This window comes from Podarcis liolepis, assembly GCF_965112155.1.
Source record: "Podarcis liolepis genome assembly, chromosome: 3".
Taxonomy (NCBI): domain Eukaryota; kingdom Metazoa; phylum Chordata; class Lepidosauria; order Squamata; family Lacertidae; genus Podarcis; species Podarcis liolepis.
The window spans coordinates 115,669,467-115,688,459 of NC_139557.1; the positions used below are offsets into that span (position 1 = coordinate 115,669,467).

General features: G+C 49.4%; 1 long non-coding RNA gene across 1 annotated transcript in view; it reads right to left on the reverse strand.

Annotated features, from left to right (window-relative positions):
* LOC310702954 overlaps positions 1-15,805 on the reverse strand; it is a 313,269-nt gene extending 297,464 nt beyond the window's left edge. Inside the window, exon 1 of the long non-coding RNA XR_014523832.1 lies at positions 15,622-15,805. This is a non-coding gene — a long non-coding RNA (uncharacterized lncRNA). The remainder of the gene's footprint in view (positions 1-15,621) is intronic.
* Positions 15,806-18,993: the final 3,188 nt, after the last annotated feature.

Below are 18,993 nucleotides of genomic sequence, written 5' to 3' on the forward strand. Positions count from 1 at the left end.
GTTCATGGAAGTAACACCCAAAGGTGCTATAAATTAGGAGGGAATTCTTTGCAAAGTTGTGTTTATCAGACAGAACTGCATACCAAAAAAAAAACCAATGGGTTTAATAGGATACCGTATTTTGCGCCCCATAGGACGCTCCGGCCCATAGGACGCACCTAGTTTTTGGGGGGAAAATAAAGGGGGGGGAATTATTTTTCCCCCAGGTGCGGGGCTGGAAGAACCAGGTCGGGGAACAGTGGGAAGGCACGCTCTGCCTCCCCGCTGTCCCCCGAGCTTGTGGGGCTGGCGATGGGGAGAAGTGCGCTGATCCTGGGACTGCAGGCAGCTCTGCGCCGCCATCTGGAGCGGGGCGGGACTTAGCGCCCCACTCTGGATGGCGGCGCAAATCTGCCTGCAGTCCCGGGACAGCAGGCAGCTCTGCGCCGCCATCGGGAGCGGGGCGGGACTTCGCGCCCCGCTCCCGATGGCCGCGCAGAGCTGCGCTGATCCCCGGACTGCAGGCAGCTCTGCGCAACCCTCGGAGCCGGTCTCCCGAGGGTTGCGCAGAGCTTCCTGAAGCCTGGAGAGCGAGAGGGGTCGGTGCGCACCGACCCCTCTCACTCTCCAGGCTTCAGCGAAAGCCTGCATTCGCCCCATAGGACGCACCCAGATTTCCCCTTCATTTTTGGAGGGGAAAAAGTGCGTCCTATGGGGCGAAAAATACGGTAAATACACATTAATGCACTGGTGGATCTTCATGACTTTTTAAATAAGCAAAGAAATCTCAAACTGAAGTTAAGATTGGAAAAAATAAGACGGGGAAGGCAACTGAAATTGACCGACTTGCCCGTTCCTGTTTGGGGAAGCCACCAAGTCAAAAGCAGCTTGCCACTCAACTGTGCTGTCCAACAGCAGCTCAATAAATTTCTTTGTTTGGCCGCATCCTGAGGACTGTAAAAACAAGGGGGCTGCCTTGCAGGCTAAAATATATGGCTTGTGGGTTAGGTTCATTTTGGTGGGTCACAAGGAGCCCTGCAGGCCCAACAGTGGCTGCCTTGTAACATATTTCCTTCTTTCTGTGTGCCAGACGTCCTATCCAGTTCCTCCTACTTGCGCATTAAAATGCAGAAGGCTGCAAAGCGTCTTCAGATCTTTTCGCTCCACTCTTGCTATCACTTTACAGCCCTCATAAATCAAGCGAGCCTAACCCCCCCCACCCCACCCTTAACATTTCGCAAAAGCTGCAGCGAGAAAGTTAGGATCTTGCCGTCCAAACAGCTTTGTGGGCTGGATAACAAATGCTCTCCTCTAATGTTGCCTCGTTTCGTCAACGCAGCTTGACTTCTTAATGAGATCTTTAAGCTCCTAGGCTAACGAAATGTATTAACTGTCATCATCGGTATTTTTTTTTAAAAAAAAAAATTGCAGCGAGAAACAATGATATTCTATTAGAGCCAGGGCTGAGTAGCAGAGGGGTCAGAGTCAGTCTCTTAATTGAAAAAACACACCGGCTGGCTGGACACCCAATCCCTCCACTCTCCGGCAAATTCCGTCGCAGGCCTTTGCAAAGCATCGCTGTGCAATTTGCTACCACAAGCCGCAGTGATGCCTGCGAACTTCAATGGCTTCAAGGTGGGGTTGGAGAAATTCATGGAAGGGAAGGCTGTCAGTAGCTATGAGCAGTGAAGCCTCTGTGTGCTTGTACCAGTATCCCAGTAAGCCTCCAAATACCAGTGGCCGGAGAACAACAATGGAAACGTCTGTTGTCTGTGGGCTTCGCAGTGGCATCTGTTTGGCCACTACAGGATCCAGGATGCTGATCTGGCCCAATCCAGCTGTGCTTATCTAATGTTCTTAAATGCAGCTGGCTACTGCAGGTGTAATGGTGTTCCTCTGACAGGGCAGAGCAGGCTAGTATTAATTTCTGGAAAGCTAGAAACTTTTGTGAACTTATTTACAGGGCTGAACTAATAACCGATTAACAGGAAGGGATCTATTTCATGCAGTTGCAAGAACCCCTATGCGAAGGAGGAGGATGGTTTTAATTTATTGCAGGCCCTAAGGTCCCAGGGCAGGGACGCGGGTGGCACTGTAGTCTAAACCACAGAGCCTAGGGCTTGCCGATCAAACGGTCAGGGGTTCGAATCCCCATGGTGGGGTGAGCTCCTGTTGTTTGGTCCCAGCTCCTGCCAACCTAGCAGTTCGAAAGCATGTCAAAGTGCAAGTAGATAAATAGGTACCACTCCAGCGGGAAGGTAAATGGCGTTTCCGTGCACTGCTCTGGTTCGCCAGAAGCGGCTTAGTCATGCTGGCCACATGACCCGGAAGCTGTCTGCGGACAAACGCCATTCCAGGTTTTGCCTCTGTATCTACCTTCCCAGTATGCTAGAGCAAAACACACACACACACACACACACACACACAAACACACACATCCAAAAACAACTGGCCAGTCCTGGTTTTTCCTCCCCCTCTAATTGAGGCTTTGCACTCTAAACCTCAATTAAATCATTGCAAAATGGCATTTGCTCCCGCTGCCCTAATGCAAAAAAAACAAAACACTTATTTGGAAATAGGTAGCATTTTGTTGTTGGAAATAATATGAAGTAAAAAATAGCAAAATGGGGATCTGTGACCATGTGCAGGAGGCTGTTTTGTGCATGACATCTGCCCAGCCAGCCACCATCTATTATAAAGAGAAAAAAAGAGGTGCTAGTGTGTCCATCACCCCGACATGCCCACACCAGCCCAGGTGCATGCACAGGACCTATTTGTTGCAACTTGTTAGGATATTTCCGTTCCACCTTAAAAGGGAGTAGGCTGTGTGAGTCACAGAGTCTGCGTATTTCCTGTTCACAGGATGTTTATCTTTCCTGTTGCTTTCATTTTCTCTCTCTGTGTCGGAGACACTGACGCAGGCAGTCATGTCTTTATTTGTTCTGATCAACGCTGAATAAAGCTTGTAAATAATGCTCTCCTGCATGCAACTTCTGCTGTGAATTATCTGCTGATAGAGTGTGCATGAGCTCTGGAATGTGGCAAGCTATTTCAGGAAACCCATGTCGCTAATTGCTGATACTGCGTGCCTACGGGAGATCGATGGATTGTCCGGCAGACAGCTTGGGGCCATGATGGACTTTATCTCCCTGGCAGTATCCCAACAACTTCCATCATCTCTTGTTCCCTGGGTGGTCATTTGGAGGGCCTCTGGGCCGCAGGGGCCCTGGATTTTTCAAGCTCCTCCCCATTCCCATTCCATCGCCAACCTGATGGAAGTTGCAGTCCGAAAAACCTGGAGGACACCAGTTTGGCAAAGTCTGCTCCAGATGTTGGATCTCCAGGTGGATAAGTCAATGCATCTTCTTTCTAATGCACATACAGTGGTACCTCGGGTTACAGATGCTTCAGGTTACATACGCTTCAGGTTACAGTCTCCACTAACCCAGGAATAATACCTCAGGTTAAGAACTTTGCTTCAGGATGAGAACAGAAATCGTGCAGCAGCGGCGCGGCGGCAGCAGGAGGCCCCGTTAGCTAAAGTGGTGCTTCAGGTTAAGAACAGTTTCCGGTTAAGAATGGACCTCCGGAATGATTTAAGTTTGTAACCAGAGGTACCACTGTACAGTCATACCTCGGGTTAAATTTGCTTCAAGTTGAGCGAGTTCGAGTTGCGCTCCGCAGCAACCTGGAAGTAATGGAGCGCGTTACTTCCGGGTTTCGCCGCTTGCGCATGCGCAGACGCTCAAAATGACATCACGTGCATGCGCAGAAGCGGGGAAATGCGACGCGTGCGTGTGCAGACGTGCCGTCGCTAGATACGTTTACCTCTAGATGCAAACGGGGCTCCGGAATGGATCCCATTCGTATCTAGAGGTACCACTGTACGCGTTTCTGAATGCACGTGCAAAAGCGTTCGAGCGCCACTGTGGTGCGCAGACCTGCCATATTTCATATTCCAGTGAGGCTCGTTCCCAACTGATGTCAACGACAGATCATGGTATCATCTGAAGAAAACAAAGAGGCTTTGAAAGTGGTGAAAGGCAGGTGACTGCAGAGCAAACCAATAGGACTGTATAAAGAAGGTGGTGCAGAGGCTTTAGTAACAATGGACTAGAGGTGGGAGGGTTAGAGATCCTTGATAAGGCAATCTGACTGTTACAAGCCTGTTCCTGTCCTCCCCTATGAATTGGGGGGTGGGGGGGTGGATGCTGTTTTAATTGGCGAGACTCTGTGTCAAGGCAGGCTTTAAAATAGCCACTCTCTTGGTCACCTCTGGCGAGAAGGAGCCACTTCCAAGATAATGGGGTAGCCATGCTTGCTTGTTCATGTACTTGACTCATTCATGTCTCAAGCAGCCAGCAGAAATGGCTAGACGCAGGCCTGGCCCAACCATGAGGCAGGCTGAGGCAAGCGCCTCAGGTGGCAAAGCCCAAGAGGCAGTGCCCCTGTGGGGACCCCTCCTGCCCCGCTGCCACTGGGATCTTGCGTGGACCTGCCACCGCGCAACCAAGGTAAGGGAGTCTTCTATGTGGGGCCATGACAGATCGCCATCCAATCTCCGATGGGTTCATTCAGCCAGGGCCTGAGGCAAAATGAGAAGGTGCCATCCCCGTCCCCCGCTACACAAGGGAAAGATGGGGAGAAGCTGCCCCCCCCCCCCAGCCAGTGGCAGCAGCAGCAGGAACCAACAGACACTGATCCATGCTGCGGTCAGCTCTGCGTTTGCCCTCTGAACAATGGGGGTGGCCTCCTCAAAAAATACCTTGGGGGGCCCAAAGTGCCTTGGAACCTAGGAGTCTGTGTCTATGACCCCTTTCCTCCGCTGCTGCTTCCCACTGCTTAAAAATTGAAATATACTCAGAGTCGAGTGTGGATTCATGCTCTTTATTCAGCTCATAGTAGTGAGGAATGGAAGTTCCCCCGAAATGTCTGCTTTATATACATTATTTACACAATGGGCCCCACGTGATTGGCTAATTCTGGGATTTTCCTGTAGGCCAATCAGGTTGTGGATTCACTTCCACCTGGAGTTGGATTGGGTGGCATCAGACTGCTGCATTCTGAATCCTATTGTTCTAGGACCAATCAGACTGCTGCAATTTGGATCCTATTCAACTCAGTACATAACAAAAATATAGACAAGAACTCCACAGGAAGATAAGAAGCTGCCATATATTGAATCACACCATGGGTCGACCGGACTCAGTATTGTCTACACTGGTGGCAAGCTAACTTTTTGCCAAATGCAAGGCGGCTCTTTTAAAATGAAATTCAGAAGTAATGCAAAACACAAGTGTGTGAGACAATTAAAGATTTTATTCTAAACAGCAAGCAATATATCCACACAAAGCAAGCACCTCAACCTGCCACTTGGAAGCCCTCAAGAAGTGGTGAAGTGACTCCCCCAGGTAGCCTCAAGTTGCACGGCCCTGAAGCCATCAGTCTGTGCAGGAGCTTCTCTCAAACCCTGCCCAAAACCATCCAATTTATAGATAGCTACCGTATTTTTCGTCCCATAGGACGCTCCGTCCCATAGGACGCACCTAGTTTTTTTGGGGCGAAATAAAGGAATAAATTTTCCCCTTTATTTCCCCCCCAAAACCAGGTCGGGGAAACCGAACTAGGTTGAGCAACAGCGGGATGGCGGCGCTGCGCCTCCCTGCTGTCCCCCAAGCTTGTGGGGTTGGTCGATGTCTGCCCGGCGCGCGGGGCACTCTGCGCCTCGCGCACCGAGTGGCAGGCTGCTATCCGCACCGTGGGAGCCCTGCGGGGAACTCCTGCAGGGCTCCCCACGCTGCGGATGCCTGCCCAGCGCGAGGGGCGCTCTGCTTCAGGGCGCCCCTCGCACAAGGCGGCAGGCTGCTATTCGCAGTGTGGGGAGCCCTGTGGGGAACTTTTCCCTTTATTTCCCCCCCAAAACCAGGTCAGGGAAACTGAACCAGGTTGAGGAACAGCGTGATGGCTTTCAGCGCGCCCGGCGCTCCGGGAAGCAGGCTGCTATTCGCAGCCTAGACAGCCCTGCGGGAGGTCCTAGGCTGCGGATGTCTTCCTGAAGCCTGGAGAGCAAGAGGGGTCGGTGTGCACCGACCCCTCTTGCTCTCCAAGCTTCAGCGAAAGCCTGCATTCGCCCCATAGGACGCACCCAGATTCCCCCTTCATTTTTGGAGGGGAAAAGGTGCGTCCTATAGGGCGAAAAATATGGTAGATAGCTATCCTATGTGGCTTGCCTGACTGGCTACGTGCAGCCACACATTACTGACTATGTTGGGACGCGGGTGGCGCTGTGGCCTAAACCACTGAGCCTCTTGGGCTTGCCCATCGGAAGGTCGGCGGTTTGAATCCCCACGACAGGGTGAGCTCCCGTTACTCCGTCCCAGCTCCTGCCAAACTAGCAGTTTGATAGCATGCCACTGCAAGTAGATCAATAGGTACCATTGGGGCGGGAAGGTAAATGGTGTTTCTGTGCGCTTTGGCTTCCATCATGGAAGCGGTATGGCACTGCTGGCCACATGACCCAGAAAGATGAGCGCCGGACCCCATAGTCGCCTTTGACTGGACTTAACCGCCCAGGGTCCTTTAGATAAAGGTAAAGGGACCCCTGGCCATTAGATCCAGTCATGACCGACTCTGGGGTTGTGGCGCTCATCTCGCATTACTGGCTGAGGGAGCCAGGCGTCATGTGGCCAGCAGGACTAAGCCGCTTCTGGCGAACCAGAGCAGCACACGGAAATGCCATTTACCTTTTCGTCAGAGTGGTACCTATTTATCTACTTGCACTTTGACATGCTTTCGAAGTGCTAGGTTGGCAGGAGCAGGGACTGAGCAAATGGAGCTCACCGTGTCACGAGGATTTGAACTGCCTACCTTCTGATCAGCATGTCCTAGGCTCTGTGGTTTAACCCGCAGCGCCACCCACATCCCTCCCGGGTCCTTTACCTTTTTTACCGTCTGTGTGCAGATTATTCATTAGCCACCCTCTCCCAGTGCCTCACTTTCTCCAGACAATGTCCAACATCAAAGAAGGTGTTCATCACTATCTCTTCCTTCCAACAGATTAGGACATTCAAGGCTGTGCTTGGCCATCAAAGAGCTTAACAAAAGATAGGGGAAAGGAAGGAAGAGGGGGCAGGAAGGATAACCATGTCAGATCACTAACTCCTTGGCATACAAATATCTTCCGGATAGATTGCCCATACAGGGGTTTCAGACCGGAGTCCTTTCGTCAGTCCTACCTGGAGATACCGAGAATTGAACCTGAGACCCTCTGTTTGTAAAGCGAATTCACATCCCTTCCCTCTCCACTAGCACGAACCAGATGAAGGTGGGTTTGCCTATGGAGCAGTCTCGCTGCCCGTGGTGTGTGCTGCTTTCCCGGCCACGTTTCTGCATGAATGTGCCCCAAAGGCACGGGCTGCTCAAGATCAGCAGCACAGCAACAAAAATTACATGTCAATACTTCATTACGACAACCCCGTCTCCTGCCCCCATTCGTTTCAGAGCACCGCAAAACCATCTGATATATTGTTTGTTTGCTTCGTTCCATTTATGAATTGCTTCCCAGAAAGCATCTCGAAGCAATTTAATGGTTAAAAAAAATATAAATACCTTTACAATTTCTAAATTCATTATAAGGTAGGCAATATTGAGCATTAAAAAACCCCATTGATACTGTTTAGTTGTTTGTTTCTTGAGCCATAATTGTAGGAATGGGGGGGGGGAGAGAGAGATTTGGCTCATCTCACATTTAAAGGCAAACCGACCTAATCTGCACTTTCTGAAACAATACACCAACAAAAAAAAAACACAGTCATCCTTCAAAATTCGCGCTCCCCGAATTTTGCAATGCAGATATTCTTATACACAGCCTTTTATTGGGATAGTGGAGTGGCTTGAATATGATGCTACCTATGAACCAGGATTGCAAACCATAGTTTTTGCAAACCAGAATTGTAGCAGCACATAAACCGGGAGATTCTTCCACATTGGAAGTCAACAGATTTAAGAAGCCAGGAAGTCTCCTTTTAAGCTGTGTGTGAGAGAAAAGATGGGAAGGAAAGGAGAAAGAGTATAAATTACTTGAGCCCAAGTCTCCTTCCATTGTGGTCTTACAATATTATTATTATTATTATTATTATTATTATTATTATTATTATTATTATTTACTAAGTGCCCCTGAATGCCTACTTTGGTAGAAAACTTCAGAGTTGCAGGAAACCGAGAGTGGTATTCGATTAAGGTTTACTCAAAGTAGACCCTACAAAAAGCATGAAAGGATAAAATTATCCGTAAGAAAAATTAACAGCAATAATTTAAGACCTTTAAAAAGTCAAAATAACAATGATTTCCCATTATGAGCTGTACAACACGTTTTCCTGAAACGGGTTTTTTTACGTGTCTAGGTGCAGCCTGGGTAGGCTTGTCTGAACAAAAATGTTCTTAGCAGGTACTGTACCAGGAAAAGTACAGTGAAGGCACCTGCCTGGTGTCAATAGGCAGGGAGTTGCAAATTTTAAGTGCTGCCACACTAAAAAACCAAGTTCGCACAAATGTGGAGCAAGTATTATGTGGCCGCCAGTTCTGCAGATCAAAGTGGCTAAGTGGGCATATATGAGGGTAAGGTGAACTCATAGGTAAACCGGTCCCAAGTTGTTCAGCTGCTTTAAATACTAGTGGTACCACCTTGTATTTGGCCCAGTAGCAGATTGCCAACAAAGGTCTGTATAGTTAAAGCTATGGTTTTCCCAGTAGTGATGTATGGAACTGAGAGCTGGACCATAAAGGAGGCTGATCGCCAAAGAATTCATGCTTTTGAATTATGGTGCTGGAGGAGACTCTTGAGAGTCCCATGGACTGCAAGCAGATCAAACCTATCCATTCTGAAGGAAATCAGCCCTGAGTGCTCACTGGAAGGACAGATCTTGAAGCTGAGGCTCCAATCCTTTGGCCACCTCATGAGAAGAGAAGATTCCCTGGAAAAGACCCTGATGTTGGGAAAGATGGAGGGCACAAGGAGAAGGGGATGACAGAGGACGAGATGGTTGGACAGTGTTCTCGAAGCTACCAGCATGAGTTTGACCAAACTGCGGGAGGCAGTGGAAGACAGGAGTGCCTGGCGTGCTCTGGTCCATGGGGTCACAAGGAGTTGGACACGACTAAACAACAACAGCAGATTGGCAACACATGCAAATCTCCGAGCGCAAGAGTTGCACGCTGGGAAGGCCTTGCTCCTGTCTGCAATCGTGCTGCAGCATTCTGCACAAACTGCAGCTTCCATATCAAGCACAAGGGAAGCCCCACATTGAGTACATTGCATGGATGGTGTGACTGTAGAGAGGGGGGAGGGAAGAGGAAGAGGAGGAGGAGGAGGAAGAAGAAGAAGGAAATGGGCAACTCTGGAGAGTGGACGGTTGGCTTGCCTTCAGGCCGCGCCTGCTTGTATGCAGCAGCTGTGGTGCGGATAGTACAACACTCCACTTACTGAATGACATCGGCTTTATTGGCAAGCCAATTCAATTAAAGCCACTGCGACCCAACAAAGTAGCAGGCTGTGCACTCTGCATAAAGAATATGGAATCGTGCCTACATTTCCTGAGTGCCCTCAGCCCTAGCTGTCCCTCTGCATGAGAGAAAAAGGGATGAATGAATTAGACTCGGATGATAGTAATTAATGGCTGGCTGTCAGAGAGTCATTCTGGAAGCCCAGCAATCGAGATGGGGGTGGGGGTGGGGGCTGGGGGGCTGGGACAGATCTGGATGTTGGGGAAATGAAGCCGAACGCTGCCCAGGCCAAGGCGGCCCGTGTCCCTGCCTCCTCCTCCTCGCCGCAGCGCTCGGGAGTGCGAGGAATCGCACTGCTGCCTCCCGCACTGATCAATGCTCGGCTCTCTATCGATAACATAAAGTAATTCATTCATTTTTCATTTTTACAGAAGGTATCCCGCAGGCCATAGTCACGAGAAAACCTACTTTGAGTTTTTGATGCAGGGCCATAACAAAGTTGCTTTTTTTTATTATAGGCGATGGGAACCAACAGAACAGTCTTATGAAATATACATATAGGAAATCATTTATTTATTTTTGCCGTTTGTAGCAGACATGAGGCTCTCGAATGGGGAAATGTGGGGACTGCGCTGGATTGAATGGTGATTTCTTGGGACAAAGAGGGGGTGCTGAGCGGAGACAGATTTATGGCAGTGCAACTGGTTCCACTGGCACCAAGCCTGGGGGCGCCACAGGGCACCACAACTATGCCACAGCGATTCGAGCAGATTTGAAGGCGAGATGCAGGGGCACCGAAATTTGGCCCCTCACATCTGAAAGACCTGAGTCTGCCTGTGGTTCGAGTATGAAAGGAACACTCAAGTGCAAAGTTCAGCCATTTTGATTTTCCTGGCTCCTCTATACAGAACCTTGGGAACTGTAGTTCGCAAAAGGGCTTTTTGCACCTGACAGAAACCCCCCCCCCAAAAAAAAATTTCAGAGGTAGGGTGCCTCTGAATACCAGTGACTGGGAATTATAAGTGGGGGAGAGTGTTGTATTCATGTCCTGCTTTCGGGTTTCCCCAAAATGCCTCTGGTTGGCCACTGTGAGAACACCATGATGGGCCAGGTGGGCCTGATTTTCTTACATTCTCAATTTATATTCCACTGGAAAGTGCAATACATAAGTAATGCACATTTAGTACGTTTTATATTATTGTACAGTACTCGTATAAAGTAAGTTGATTATGCACACACCTTTCATACAGTTACCTAAATTTTGCTACTCCTGATTATGTTTTGGTAGAGCTGCAAACTATCTATACATATTGGGGGGGAAGCAAACATTCAAAGTCCCTCTGTCTCAACGCATCACATGAAGGAGAACCACAAACGTGGCAGGCCTGCAGGGCTACACCTGTGGCAGGTTCACACACACACAGGCTTCCCGAACACATAAGCTTTCTGACATGTTCGTCAAGCTTGCCCAATCAGGGTTCCAAAACTCATGGAAAGCCTAAGTGCCAAGATACAGTGGTACCTCGCAAGACGAATGCCTCGCAAGACGAAAAACGCGCAAGACGAAAGAGTTTTCTGTTTTTTGAGTCGTTCCACAAGAATTTCCCTATGGGCTTGCTTCGCAAGACGAAATGTCTTGCGAGTTCTTGCGAGTTTGTTTCCTTTTTCTTAAAGCCGCTAAGCCATTAATAGCCGCTGAGCCGCTAAGCCGTTAATAGCCGCTAAGCCGCTAATAGCCGCTAAGCCGCTAATAGCCGTGCTTCCCAAGACGAAAAAACTGCAAGACGAAGAGACTCGCGGAACGGATTAATTTCGTCTTGCGAGGCACCACTGTAGTATGCATATCTAGGTAAAAGGTAAAGTACCCCTGGATGGTTAAGTCCAGTCCAAGGCGACTATGGGGTTGCAGTGCTCATTTCGCTTTCAGGTCGAGGGAGCCGGCGTTTCTCCACAGACAGCTTTCTGGGGCATGTGGCCAGCATGACTAAACTGCTTCTCACGCAACAGAACACCGTGACAGAAACCAGAGCGCACGGAAACGTTGTTTACCTTCCCGCTGCAGTGGTACCTATTGATCTACTTGCACTGGCGTGCTTTCGAACTGCTAGGTTGGCAGGAACTGGGACAGAGCAACGGGAGCTCACCCCATTGCCGGGAAGCGAACCACCGATCTTCTGATCAGCAAGCCCAAGAGCAGGCATAGGCAAACTCCGGCCCTCCAGATGTTTTGGAACTACAATTCCCATCATCCCTAGCTAACAGGACCAGTGGTCAGGAATGATGGGAATTGTAGTCTCAAAACATCTGGAGGGCCGGAGTTTGCCTCTGCCTGCCAAGAGGCTCAGTGGTTTAGACCGCAGCACCACCCACATCCCATACGCATATCTATGCTTGCCTCTGCAGGGGTTCGCATGTGATGATGCATGGATGACGATGATGCATGGAAGTCAGGGCAGGGTTTGCTGGCTGTTCAACCTGGCGGGGGGGGGCAGAAGGAGGCATGGCCCCTCCAGCTCCACACTATGTGTGACGCACACACAAAAAGTGCTTCTGTTTGACCAAACGCTGATGATAAACAACATGGGAGAGCAGCCTCTGTCCAGTACCACTTGGGGACCTCCTCTTCAACCTGCCTACAGCTGATGTGTGGGAAATATGCAGAGGGGGGAGGGGAGGAAAAAGAGGGGGGGTCATTGTCTTGGAGGACATGGCTGATGTTCCTTAAATGTCTGGCATTTGGAATCGTTTCACAGGCTGAGGTTTGTAGATGTTGGCAATCCTATTCAAGATCCTGGAATTGCATCTTCACCTATGCCGTTCCCGCTAAATGCAGATACGACGCTCTCTGATACCAGGAGCCCTAATCGATCAATCATTTTGGATTCTGCTGCTGCTGCTGCTGCTATCTCACACACACCCAGTATAGTCTGCGCCATGTTTTAAATGAAAATATCGTATTTTTATGTTCTTGCTCCGGGCAAGTGTTTCTGAATCACGGAGCTGCCTAGCTGGAGACGTTGATCCTGCCTCCTGGAAAATCTTAAAGGCCTGCTTTGCTGGGTCGTCATAAGCAAGCATAAAATATTATTTGTTTTATACATTTATTAAATTTGTCCTTCATCCATAGATCTCAGCATAAAATACATAAGATAGAAGATCGAAAGATTCATGGAACTGTAGAGTTGGGAGGGACCATGACGATCATCTAGGTTCAATTCCCTGCAATGCAGAAATCTTTTGCCCAGTGTGGGGCTTGAACCCTGAGATTCAGAGTCTCATGCTATAGCAACTAAGCTATGCTATCACAGCTATATGCCACATTTTTCCTCCAAGGGCCTAGAGGTGGTGTCTGGGGCTCTCCCCTCTTCTATTTCATCCCTCGTAACAACCCCGCGAGCTAGGTCAAAAGGAAGTGACTGGGCCCAGGTTCACCAAGCAACCTGGTTGTGGGTGCGAATCCTGACCTCTCCCATGTCCTAGCCGGCCGCTCCTAACCATCACAAGCCACTGTGCTAGAGCGCCGTGCAAATGCATTAGCAATAATAATCGCTCGCCTTCCACCGCCCCGTTGGAAAGAAAAGGCAGAGCGGTCTCTGCTGCAGACAAGGCTGCCCTTTGAATGCCCGGGGCAGAGGAACTGACGGGCTGGCTGGCTGAACTCAAGGCAGGTCACCCGTCACTGCTCATCCTCCATCCTTCCGCTTCCCCTGGGGCCAGCTGTCCCCTTTACAGCGCGGCTGATGCCTCCGAAGACCGCATTTGTCCAGCAAAACGCTTCAGCCAAGCCAGTGATTCAGTTACACGAGGCATCTGAAGCTGCTGATCACCGGGAGGTCACGCAACTGCCTTGTCCCCAAGAGAAAGCAAGGGTCAGCGAGCCCCGTTTAGACCTCTTGGCTGCCTCCTAAACATATCGAAGCCTCGTATTGAGAGGACAACGCAGCCCCTTCATTCCTCATTCATTCATATTATAATTTTAAAAAAGGTTTGAGGCTGTTTTATATTATCATTGTTGTTGTTGTTACTGTTAATTGAATTTATACACCACCCTATACCTGGGGGTCTCAGGGCGGTTCACAGAATAAAATCAAGATATATAACCACAAAATACATAATAAAAATAAAAACAACAACCCAATAGGGGCTAACCAGGCTGGGATAGTTGGGATAGCAGGCTTGTTGGTTTTTGAATGTCTGATGTAGATTTTTCAATTTCGCTGTTCTGCATGGGACAATGGCAATATAGATTATCGTATCATATTATTGTATCGTATCGTAATAACGCCCCCCCCCCCACACACACACAAAGACATTTTAAAAGGGCATAGGATGTCAATCAAATCAAACAAAGGCCTGGTTAAAAAGGAACGTTTTTGCCTGGCCTAAAGGTGTATAATGAAGGCGTCAAGCAAACTTCCCTGGGGAGAGCATTCCACAGACAGGGAGCCACTGCAGAGAAGGCCCCGTTCTCGTGTTGCCACCCTCCAGACCTCTCGAGGAGGAGGCACACGAAGGAGGGCCTCAGAAGATGATCTCAGGGTTCCGGTAGGTTCATATGGAAAGAGGCAGTCCTTGAGGTATTGCGGTCTTTCGCTCACATATTTACGCACATATATTCCCTCACATATATTTACAATTATAGGTGTTTCCCTCACATATTTACGCAGAAGAAAGACCCGTAGCTCTGAATGAGTTTGCTCACTGATGTAGAGCAGGGAACTTCAGGCCTGGAGGTGATATGTGGCCCCCCCCCAGGCCTCTTTATCTGGCCCTCGAGATGCTCCCCAGGCCACGTCTGCCTCCTGAGCAAACACCCTGCTCTGCATCCACCCTGAGTGTTTGTGCTTCACTGCTTTGAGCCATGATCATGCTTCTAACAGTTGGTTAGAGTGGGGTGCTGATAATGCCAAGGTTTCAGGTTCGATCCCCACATGGGACAACTGCATATTCCTGCACTGCAGGGGGTTGGACTAGATGACCCTCAGGGTCCCTTCCGCCTCTACAATTCTGTGTGTAATGGGAATTGTAGTTGCTTGTGTGTAAGTCACCGACTTCTCTGAACTGCTGGTTTGTTTAAACCTTTCCCTGACTGAAGCGCTCTCCTGTGCGTCTGCTTCAGTCGCTGGCAGAATCCGTTAGTGGGTGTTTCCTAAACTTTTTCCAACATAAGAATTCCTTGACAGCCAGTCTCCTCCTAGCCTCTCTGCGCGGAAGCCTTCTGCGCAGAGTAGGCGTGCCCAGTGGTGGTCCGGCACTCTCCCCGCTGATCTCACTGGAAGAGTCCCTGAGCCTTCCCTCCAAAGTGCTCTCATCCTCTCCTTTCTTCTTAGTGTCACCTTGATTCCCTTCCCCCTCGGAACCTCTTGCCACCCTCCTCTTGCCACCCTCCAGACCTCTCGAGGAGGAGGCACATGAAGGAGGGCCTCAGAAGATGATCTCAGGGTTCCGGTAGGTTCATATGGAAAGAGGCGGTCCTTGAGGTATTGCGGTCCAGAGCCATTTAAAGCTTTATAGGTCAAAACCAGCACTTTGAATTGGGCCCAGAAACTAATCGGTAGCCAGTGCAGTGAGACCAGGATCGGTGTAATATGCTCAAACCGTCTTGTTCCAGTGAGCAACCTGGAAGCTGAATTCTGCATTAGCTGACGTTTCTGAACCGTCGTCAAAGGCAGCCCTACATATAACGCATTGCAGTAATCTAACCTTGAAGTTACCAGAGCATAGACAGCAGTAGTTAGGCTATCCCTGTCCAGATAGGAGCATAGCTGGGCTACCAGCCGAAGCTGCTGGAAGGCACTCCGGGCCACTGAGGCCACCTGAGCCTCGAGCAACAGCAAAGGATCCAGGATACCACCAAGCTGAGAACCTGATCCTTCAGAGGAAACGTAACCACATCAAGAGCTGGTAACCTCCCAGCCATCTAGTCTAGGGAACCAGCTACTAACAGAGCCTCAGTCTAATCTGGATTGAGCTTCAGTTTGTTGGCTCTCATTTTATATAGCAACCAATAAAACTGCAACTGGCAAAGTCAGCTAAGTTGACATTGTTGTTGTTGTTTAGTCGTTTTTGTCGTGTCCGACTCTTTGTGACCCATGGACCAGAGCACGCCAGGCACTCCTGTCTTCCACTGCCTCCCGCAACTTGGTCAAACTCATGCTGGTAGCTTCGAGAACACTGTCCAACCATCTCGTCCTCTGTTGTCCTCTTCTCCTTGTGCCTTCCATCTTTCCCAACATCAGGGTCTTTTCCAGGGAGTCTTCTCTTCTCATGAGGTGGCCAAAGTATTAGAGCCTCAGCTTCAGGATCTGTCCTTCCAGTGAGCACTCAGGGCCGATTTCCTTCAGAATGGAGAGGTTTGAACTTCTTGCAGTCCATGGGACTCTCGAGAGTCTCCTCCAGCACCATAAGTCAAAAGTATCAAGTCTTCGGCGATCAGCCTTCTTTATGGTCCAGCTCTCACTTCCATACATCACTACTGGGGGGAAAACTCCATGGACAAAGACAACAGGCATATAAAAGTTGACGTTATCAGGCCCATTAAGAAAGCCATAGGAAGCTGCTGTGCTGAGTCAACACCAGCAGCCTTTCTAGGTTAGTATTGTCAACACTGGTTGGCAGCAGCTCTCCAGGATTTCAGACAGGGAACGTCTCCCATCCCTACCTGAAGATGCTGGGGGTTTAATTTGGGAGTTTCGACATGCAAAGCACATGCTCTGTCACAGAGCTTTGGCCCTTCTTCTGAACAGGGAACAACACCAGTTGTAAACTGATACACCAAGGTCAGCTCTGCACAAAAGCCTCAGTTTGTGTGTGTGTGTTTAGCTGGCATCGGAAGATAGATGACGATGGTGCCAGCTGAGCCTCCGGAGGGAGGGCCATGTAAATGCTGCAATTTGTGCAAAACTGCAAAGGAAGTAGAAAACGCCGTGGCAGGGCGCCTGCAGGTTGAAGGTCGGATCCTGTCTCAAGAGCCCTGGAATGCACAGTATGCTGAGTTCAGCTTTCTAAGCATACAGTCTACTAGGAAAAAGCTGGAGTAAATTGCAAGTGATCTTCAATGTGTCCAACAACCCCAATGTCTGCGGTCAAGAGTGGATGTCAACTACAAGTAAAGACAGGGTTTGGTTCCGTTTGCATTTAAATGCAATTCTACATATAGAATCATATAAATTCACCCAGCTCACACTTTTTTAAACCATGTGCAAACCAAAACGCAGCCATCCTCCAAAATTTGCATTTCTCTGAATTTTGCAATGCAATTATCCAGTCCGTAGAAACGTGCATGCACTAGGAGAAAGCATGCAAGAAAATGCATGTGTTGGTGAACATTAACATACAAAACTGCATTAGATGAAACTTCTGTGCAAATATGTATATACTGGGAGAAATCTGCACTAAAAGGCCGGATAATTTTCATAAACGCACGCACACCTATAGAGACTTGCACTTAATGACTGAACTTAAACTTAAAAGAGAGAGAGAGTAACTGATATTGCCATCCATCTCTGACTGCAAGAGAGTTGGCTGCAGTGAGTACTGTAAGGAAAACACAGGACTTTATTTCATTCAAGTCCATGATTAAAAAAACAAAAAGAGCATACGTTCTCTCTAAGTCCATGCTGCTAGCTGACACTGTGTCAGAGACCCTGGCTGGGAACCAACAGCCAATCAGAACAGCCAGTAAGATGGACCAATGGTTTGACTCGGTCAAGCCCCATTTAGCCTCAATAGAAGAGGATGTCCTATCCCCTATTTCCAGTAATGTTAAGAACCTGTACTTATATGCCACCCATTCCTTTTGACGACAATATGTTATGCTCCACTTGCTTCAAAATGTGGTGAGCCAGGCCTGTGGCATTTAGGGGGTCTTCCTGCACGTTCTGCTAAGTGGGACCCAGAACCTCAGCCCTACTCAGTCCTACTCACGTGGCACCAATGCTCAGGTCCGTGGCTACAGTGGTGCCTCGCAAGACGAAAAGAATCCGTTCTGTGATTCTCTTCATCTAGCAGTTTTTTCGTCTTGTGAAGCAAGGTCATTGACGGATTAGCGGATTAGCGCTATTATAGCGCTATTAGCGGCTTTTAGCGGCTTATCTGCTGATCGGATCAGCTGATAAGCAGTTTAGCGGCTTAGAAAAAGGGGGGACGTTGTCGTCTTGCGAAGCAAGCCCATAGGAAATTCATTTTGCGAAGCACCTCCAAAACGGAAAACTCTTTCGTCTAGCGAGTTTTCCGTCTTGCGAGGCATTCGTCTTGCGGGGCACCACTGTATTTCAAAGAGGGTTAAGGATTAAGACGCCATAATTACTTTGCACTATACTTTTATATCTTAGCACAGTAGCTGGTTTTTTCTTTTTCTTTTTTAAGTTGCAGCGTTTTCTCAGCTGTGTTTTTATGTCAAGGCTAAGAAAAGGTTGGAACTTGCCAGAGAAAAGGAGGTGGGGAGCGAGGGAGGAGAAAACCACTTCCCTCACCCTGCCCACCCCCAAAAATAATACTTTCAGATAAACAGAGAATTTTTACCTGAGGCTCGAGTTTGATTTAGTGGAGTCCAGAAGAACAGGTCAGACACCTGAGTGTCCTTTTTCTCTGCAGGATTACAGGCATGAAAGTGTTGAACGGCTGCCAGAACGGTTTGCCCCCAGGTCTATCCCTCTGCTAATATATAATTGTGATGGGAAACCGTGAAGCTGATTTTGGAGGCTGGGCAGGGACGGTTGTCCTTTCTTTTCTTTTCTTCCCCCCCCCCCCCCGCAATAAAGAATAGAAATTATTTTAAAAGGGTTTCTGTTTGTTTTAAATCTGTGATATAAGGCCTGGCATGTCTTAAGTTGCAAACCCCCCCCCCAAAAAAAAAACACAACATGGGGAGGGAAGAATAAGGTGGGGCGAGTTATAACCTAGAGGCACTCATCCTGCGTAGGCAGCACAATCGAGCGGTGGAGTCCTAGGACTGTGGGAAGGTCGCTGGTCTATGCAGCTGGAGCTGGCACACCCGTGAGGCAAAGTGAGGTGACTGCCTCAGGAGGCAGAATCAACAGGGTCAGCAGGTTCCAATGTACCGTATTTTTCGTCCCATAGGATGCTCCGTCCCATAGGACGCACCTAGTTTTTGGGGGGGGAAATAAAGGGGGAAAAAAATTCCCTTTATTTCCCCCCCAAAATAAGGCTCCCCACGCTGCGGATGTCTGCCTGGCGCGGGGGGCGCTCTGCTTCAGGGCGCCCCGCCCGCCGGGCGGCAGGCTGCTATCCGCAGCGTGGGGAGCCTTGCGGGGAACTCCTGCAAGGCTCCCCACGCTGCGGATGTCTGCCTGGCGCGGGGGGCGTTCTGCTTCAGGGCGCCCTGCCCGCTGGGCAGCAGGCTGCTATCCGCAGCCTAGACATCCCTGCCGGACCTCCCGTAGGGCTGCCTAGGCTGCGGGTGTGTTCCTGAAGCCTGGAGAGCGAGAGGGGTCGGTGCGCACCAACCCCTCTCGCTCTTCAAGCTTCAGCAAAAGCCTGCATTCACCCCAT